The sequence below is a fragment of the Oenanthe melanoleuca genome, chromosome 12, assembly GCF_029582105.1.
Source record: "Oenanthe melanoleuca isolate GR-GAL-2019-014 chromosome 12, OMel1.0, whole genome shotgun sequence".
NCBI lineage: Eukaryota > Metazoa > Chordata > Aves > Passeriformes > Muscicapidae > Oenanthe > Oenanthe melanoleuca.
The window spans coordinates 20,567,580-20,575,613 of record NC_079346.1 but is presented as its reverse complement, the minus strand read 5'-3'; positions in this window follow the sequence as shown (position 1 = coordinate 20,575,613).

The window sequence follows — 8,034 nt, the reverse complement described above, 5'->3', positions numbered from 1 at the left end:
TTGGAAAAACCCCAAAACCCAAGACTGGGAATTAGATATTCAAATAGTGGAGGGATCTCCACAATTTGCAGAGCTAGCAGCTGTTGTTAGAGCCTTTGAAAAATTCAAAGATAAACCCTTTAATTTGGTCACAGACTCAGCTTATGTAGTCGGTATAGCTATGAGGGCAGAACACACCTTTTTAAAAGATATTCCCAACCCAAAGTTACACCAATTAGTTTCTACACTGACACATTTAATTTCTCATAGAAAACAACCTTACCACGTCATTCATGTAAGGTCACACACTGATGTCCCAGGTTTTGTTACAGAAGGAAACAGAAGAGCAGATGCTCTAGCCATGTCCATAGGTACCGCAAATGTCCCTGACATCTTTGCTCAGGCAAAGCTGTCGCATGCATTTTTTCATCAAAATGTGCCCGCTCTCATGCGAATGTTTAAACTTCCAAAAGACCAAGCAAAAGCCATTGTAGCAACGTGCCCAAGCTGTCAAACTTATCGAATACCCTCTATGGGTACAGGAGTCAATCCCAGAGGTCTGAACAGTTGCCAGCTGTGGCAAACTGACGTGACCCACTTCCCATCTTTTGGGAAGTCTAAATACGTGCACGTGTCTGTTGACACGTTTTCTGGAGCAGTTTTTGCATCAGCCCATGCAGGAGAAAAGGCCGCTCATGCTATCAAGCATTTTCTCCTGGCTTTTGCCACGCTGGGAGTTCCACAAAAAATTAAAACTGACAATGGACCCGCTTACAAATCTCAAAATTTGAAAATGTTTTTCAGTGATTGGGGAATTGAACACACCACTGGCATTGCTGCAAACCCCACAGGACAATCCATCATAGAAAGAACCCATCAAACCCTTAAAAGAGTTCTCAATCAGCAGCAAGGAGACACAAAAATTTTATCCCCAGTTGAAAGACTTTGCAAAGCTCTTTATGTTATCAATTTCCTAAATTGTACAGCTTCAGAGCCAGATCCCCCAATTCTCCGTCACTTTTCAAACTCCACCCAAGCCAAACTCACTGGAAAACCACCAGTGCTGGTAAAAGACCCAGAAACACACAAAATTTCTGGGCCCTTTCAATTGATCACCTGGGGAAAGGGATACCCTTGTGTATCTCTGCCATCTGGTCCAAGATGGTACCCAGGAAAAAACATAAAACCATATTTGGGCACTGCAAAACCCACTCTTCCAATCGTCAGCAAAAAATCCTCTTAAGTCCAACACAAAACCTCCTCAAAACCAAACCAGTTCTGCATGGAGACGCAGGCATCTCAGAGCATCCACATACCAAAGAAAGAATCGTCCTGTCACTCGACAGCAGACAAAACAGAAAACCAGGCAGCCTCTAGCTGTCTCAGATAAGCCTTAAGCTGAATTTAATTTGGGTTTTTTTAGTAGTTTTAGTTTAAAAATCATTAACCTTTGTTAAGAAATTTTTTTTTGTTTATTACTTTAGTTAAAACCCTTAACCCTATACCAAATTCCTTTTAGTTTAGTGTTAAAAGAAGTGGGGGGGGAAAGGAAAGGACAGAAACCCTATCCCTCCTCTTTTCAAAATAATAAATTTTGCTTGTATTTCCTATCAGAAGCCTCATCATTGTTCAAAGATGAAAATTTTCTTCACTGGTGTTGTTTTCACTGCTGCCTGGATGTTCTTCAACATACTACATGCCTCCAGCTGGATAAGCCCACAACCCAACCACAATGTTTGGGTGTCCTTAGCAAAGACATTAAAACAAGATAACCTGTTTTTATCCCTAGGCAGCCTCAACAATCCACTCTCCACATGTTTAGTGGGAATTCCATTTGCAGCAGATGACTGGCCCGTTCAAAATTCAGAACTCCTTCGCACCACCGGTACGAGGCCTAACCCCGTGGACACTTGGGATGATTGGACAAAAATTTTGCCAAGTGCCCTTGAGGAACCCCAAGAATTAGATTTGCTGGGGTCCTCCAAAGCAACATACTGTGTCAAATTTTACTTTAAATGAGCAAGGCAAAACATACATGAATTGGATTTGTACAAAAACACATACCGAAAAGACATATCACCCATCAACAAAGCCTACAATTATCCAGATTGGTGTAATTACACTGCTCCCACAATTTCTGAGTCTTCTCTTCATCCCAAGAAACTGCCCAGGGGAATGTTTCTCATTTGTGGTGATCGAGTTTGGGCTGGAGTCCCCTCCCGTCTTCAGGGAGGACCCTGTAGCCTTGGCAAGCTTTCTACCCTCACCCCCAACATTACCTTGTTACATAATTGGAAAAAAGAAAGCAAATCAAAACATGAAAAAAGATCTTACGCTGAATTTGACAAAGATTGTGACCCCAAAGTGTACATTTGGAACAAGCCCAAAAGAATTGCTGTCTCCCTGTTTTACCCATGGGTAGCAGCAGCAAAGGCCCTTGGTGATATTGATCATTTAGGGTGCTGGCTTAGTAAGCAGGCCAACGCTACATCTGCCGCTCTGAGCGACCTTTTGAAAGATGAAGAGACCACAAGACATGCAACCCTGCAAAATCTGGCAGCAATTGATTTCCTACTGCTCTCTCACGGACACAGATGAAATGACTTCGATGGAATGTGCTGCTTCAACCTTTCTTCCCGCTCCACATCCATTCAAGAAAACATCCAGGAGCTGAAAGACCTCATGAAAGACCTGAAAACTGAAACCACTCCAGACTGGGTCAACAACCTCTTTAGCCAATGGGGACTGACAGGATGGGTTTCTTCCTTGGTCAAGGGAATTTTGTGGATTTTTATTGTTATTCTTATTGTGTTAGCTATGTTTTCATGTTTAGTTCAATGCTTTAAGAAAACTGTTAAAGACACTTTCTTTGTAAATACAGAGAGAGGAATTGTAGGAAATTCTACCTCCCCCAAAACAGGCCCCTGGGATTTCATTCCTTAAAACAACGAAATTCCTAAGGACAGGGGCCTTTTTCATTATCCAAACTCCCGTTATCTCTTAGGATTTCTATTGGTTCTTAAAGTGTTACAATAATTGGTTCTTTTCTTACTTAGAATTTAAAGATAATTGGTTACTTTGTAATGTGTAGATTCTATTGGTTAAAAGTTCAATCCTCCAAAAACCTATAAATACCCTTTGTTGTCTGATGTAATTAGACCGTTGCTAGCAATTCCCCTTCGGAGAAATAAAGTTATCTTCGGAACTGTTGCGGCACGGCCTCAAGCCTTTATCCTTAGCTAGCGAGTAGCTGAATGGTTCTGCTACCCAAGTTCTGAGCTATCTGGACTTCGTGTAGCTACCTCAGGGGTTGGAAGGCATCCAGCCCCGCAAAAACAGCTACACTCCAGGTTGTTTCTGGGAGCAGGGAGATGTAAGGGCAGAGTGTGCTGACTGCAGGACAGCAGTAAGACTCCTGCCAAGCTCTTTGAAGGGTGGGTGAGGACATAACAAAGTGCTGGGACTATAAGGAGCTGATGTATCCTCTCAGGCACCACAGCAGCCAGAGCTGAGAGAAGGATTTCAGTTCTGTTGTAAGGTCCCAGCCTTCACAGAGTGACCATCTCCACAACTGCCCTACACCGTCCTATGCCAGTGCCTCTATCTCTGCAGATTTTAACCACCACCCTGCTCCCTCACCTCGCTCTGACTGCATGGTGTCTCAGGCATTACTGCTGACTTCTTGCCCATACTATTCCTTCAAACACAAAGCTCTGTTTTCTGAGGCCTTTCAAATAGTTATGAGTTCCCCACAACTCGTGCAGCTTCTTCTGAAGCCATGCTAATGCTCCTCAAGGACCCCATATGCCCTAACCCACAAAGTCACTTGAATCCTCTGTGTAGCTCCATGTCCAAAGACTGAACTGCACGTCCTCCTCCTTCTGCTGCACTAAAATCAAAACTCAACCTATTTTGCTTCAGCCAGGAGGTTTTCCCATCCTCCAGGCTCACAAATGCTTCCTGAGATATAGGCAAGCACAGGGAGGGAAGGAGGGTGGGAGACTAACCACAGCTGATGGGGCATGACTGAGTGCAGCCACCCCAGCAGCAACACCCCCCATCTCCTAAGCCGAGTCACGGGTGCCAAGATCTGTATCATCCTTGATTTGCACAGGAGGCGCCTTCCTTCCTGCCATCTTTCTGGGACTAACCTTCTCCTTGTATCCTCTGCCAGAAGACATTAACTGTTTACCATTTCTGGGTTCATTTGTTAAATCCCTTGCTTCTCAGTAGCATCCCCTGATCCTCTCCCACACCCACGGCCAATCAGTGCTACAGTGACAAATGAACAAACAGAAGATCTTAATCAGAATTACTTACTACACAGGATAAAAACTAAAATCAATAGTTGACCATAACATAAAATGGCAAAGTGCACTATATTAAAGCAATTATGTTAAAACAATTATATAGCAAAGCTAGGAAAAAAACACTAAGTAGAGGTTGATCTATCTCACCACACCCTGTTTCATGGGGCACTTCTTCCTCTGTCTCTCAACCCCTTGGAAGTAACAGGTGAAGAGGAGTCCAAACCCATGGAAGAAACTCCAAATACTTCAAATTTATGGAAGACTTGACCAGTATTGAAATGGTCTGGATTTTTATAGTGTGAAGGATTTGGCTGTCTGACATATGCCTCCAGGTCGATTTAGCAGCCTAACTGTCAAGTCTTACTTCAAAGAGATAGATATGTATTTGAAGATAGTGAACTAGAAGGGCTTTTTAGCATATCCAACACCAAAAAATAAGACCAACTTGTCCAGTAACTCATCACACATAGTTTGTATTGTTTGTATCTTCTGACCAAATTCCCAGTCAAGCCGACAAGCTTTATCAGGGCAAATCCTTCAATCAGTCTGCCTCCAGCTCTCATGGTGAGTCTTCTTGTCCATAACAGGGCTTTGATGGCAACCAGATATTAATTCTCTAGTCACAGCAAAGCACCAAATGCATTCAGAGAAATGCCAAGTGCAGCACTGTTAAGAGCCTGATGAATAACCCTGTGGGTGGTGTTTCCCTAACTAGAAGTCTGTCCTGAGAAGGGGAGTCAGCCCTCCCGCTCTCTGGATTGGAAACCAGCAGTGTCCATGCCAGCTGGGAACAGAAAAGGCCACCTCTGCAAGGCCACCCTTCATCTGAACTACTTTTGATGTTCAGCAGCAGATATGGGTTCATGTCTTGAACTGCAAATGCTGATGCAACTGGCATTGCACAGGCTGACTGGCACAGCAATTATTTAATCCTCCCTGGTTCCTCCCTAACAAGTGGAAAGCTCAGTGCAGATCACTATCTCTGCCATCAACAGGTTGCTGGCCTGTATATTTCCAATTTTAGAAATTTTTTGGAGATAAGGTTTCAACAGCCTTATCAGGAGCTTGAGAGGTAATGGAGGGCATCAGGAGGGTCTAAGCTTTTATTGTGCCAATATGCATCAGCCCAGTTAGGGCTGTGGATACATTATACCTCCACATGCTACTACTTCCCTTTCCCTATTTTGTTTCCATGTAATGCTCACAGACCAGTTACTGGCTTTGTAACAGCTATTTTGTTTTACAAAGGATGTCAATTGGAAACTGGGTAAGTAAACTTCCCCTGCGTTGTGTGTCACATATTGTAGTTGTATTTCCTTCTGCCAAATTCATGTCATTAGGTGGAGCTCCTAGATTTGCACAAGTATATGTTGTTTCACTGCGATCTAATATCACCCCACCATCAGGACCTCCCCTCAAAAGAACAAGCCAGTTCAATTTTTTACTGACCCATGAGAACGAAAGACCTAATTCTTCCTGTGAGGACAACTCTGAACTACTTCTCCTCCTCAGCATCGGCTTTTGGAGCAGCAGTGGTGTGTGCAGCTCTTTGGGCTCTCCACCCAGGGATGATGTCTAATAAAGGCCTTAAAAAGGAGCAGGTCTCCTGGCCCTTTTATTTCAGTCTCTGCAATCTCCTGATTCCTTGCAGGCAACTGGATGAATGCAAGAGGAGGAACATCCATCAGGATTCAGACTGATATTGGAAATTCATTGGGAAGAGCATATTTGTTGACTTTAAACCCCAGAAAAATCTTAGCTGCTCCATCCAGTCATTCTCTCTGGTGGCACCAAAAAACAGTGGATGGTCTTTGAGGTCTTGTCCAACCTAAATAATTCCATTCATCTAATTCTCCATGGCCCACAGGCATCTTACACAGCCAAATGGTAATGGACTGGGGCAAAGACAGATTTTGGAGTTTCCTACAATGGGTTGGAAACCTCCCCAAAAAAGGCTCTTTCACCCACCAACCAAACCCAAAGGATACTCACATGGATGCCAACATTGATTCCTATTCATCCCTTAAAAACACCTGGGGTTGGGGTAAAAATACAGACATTGAACAAAGATGTGTAAAACCCTCATCTTTTTACTAAGATTCGGGGGAGAGTTTGGGGTTTAGGGGGATATTTAGGAGGATTTAGAGGTTCTGGGGAAAACTGAGGGAGTTTTCTCCATTCCTTTGCAACCCAAAAGCCAAGAGGGGTCAATTTGTTGCCTCAAAATTACTCAGTCTCCCTGAAAATGGCTTAATTCTGCCTCAAAATGGCTCAGACCTCTTCTGATCTGATTCATGAGAGATAACTCTGCTCAAATTAAGGTGCAAACACCACCATATGGTGAAATCAATAATACAGATTACATTTAAAAATAAAACATGAGGCAGAGAGATAGAAAGGAAGAGAAGGGAGGGGAGGGGAGGGGAGGGGAGGGGAGGGGAGGGGAGGGGAGGGGAGGAGAGGAGAGGAGAGGAGAGGAGAGGAGAGGAGAGGAGAGGAGAGGAGAGGAGAGGAGAGGAGAGGAGAGGAGAGGAGAGGAGAGGAGAGGAGAGGAGAGGAGAGGAGAGGAGAGGAGAGGAGAGGAGAGGAGAGGAGAGGAGAGGAGAGGAGAGGAGAGGAGAGGAGAGGAGAGGAGAGGAGAGGAGAGATCCAGTAGGAGATCATCAACGTCCGTGGATCCAGTGGTGTCCTGTTGGCCCTTCTTCAGGCTGGCCTTCTCTCTGGGTGGGTGTTCCAAGCTCACTGAAGACTTTTCATTGGGTTTTCCTTTTTTCATTTTCTTTTTCTTTTTCTTTTTTTCTCATTGGTATTAATATTCATTGTCTACACAGCTCTCTAATGGTAATTAGTACCAGCTTGGGTTTCTTTTCTTTGGAATTCATGATTTCTGGGGTTAGTGGCTCTGAGTGATGTTATGAATAAAGAAAGGCCAAGGCCTTTATTAAATAGCGGCTCTTTTTTTAAGGCGGGTCGCAGGGAGGCCCAACGCCTGCTGCTGCCGCTAGTCCAACGCAGGAAGGAGGTTTTTGTGCAGTTCTGTCTGAACGCAGAATTGGGAGCTTCAGTCTCACAGGCACATCCAAAACTCCAAAGTGGCCCATTAGTTTTGGGGGAGTTACTCTTTTCAGCTGCTCCTAGATTGTGGTGATTTAACAGTTACAAAGGGCACATTGCAGGTGACTTAGCTCATTAGTTGAGGTGATCTGTAGACTTGGGTTTGGTGTTGGTTGACTAGTTTCGTGGATTTTCTCTTGAGCAACAGCTTCCGGTAATGGTGGTACTGGGAAACTTCTGGAGATTTACATATGGGGTGTTGCTGACTTGATAGGCAGGCAGGCAGCAGCAGGCCAGAAATGAGGTAAGGGAAAGGGCGGAAGTGGGAGGTAACCGGGATAGGGAAATACAATAAACTGGGGTTTAAATTACATAGGGACTACACATTTAACTGAGGAAAAGAACATAGCAACTTGATTGAAGAACTAACAAACGAATGAGTGGATAAAATGATAAGGGTGAGCAACAATCTTTTTAACTCTTTTAGCAACTTTTCAGCTAAGACTATTTACTACAAGTGAGTGGTCACTATCTGCTTCACCAGAATTCCTTTGACCCAGTCAGAGCTGATTTCACACAGTTGCTGGACTGGGCTTTCCTTGTGGCCCATAAATTCTGCCTTTTTTGTATCCATTCTAAGTGATCCATTCTCCTCCTCCATCTTTGTTAACCTCCCCCAGGCCTGAGATAA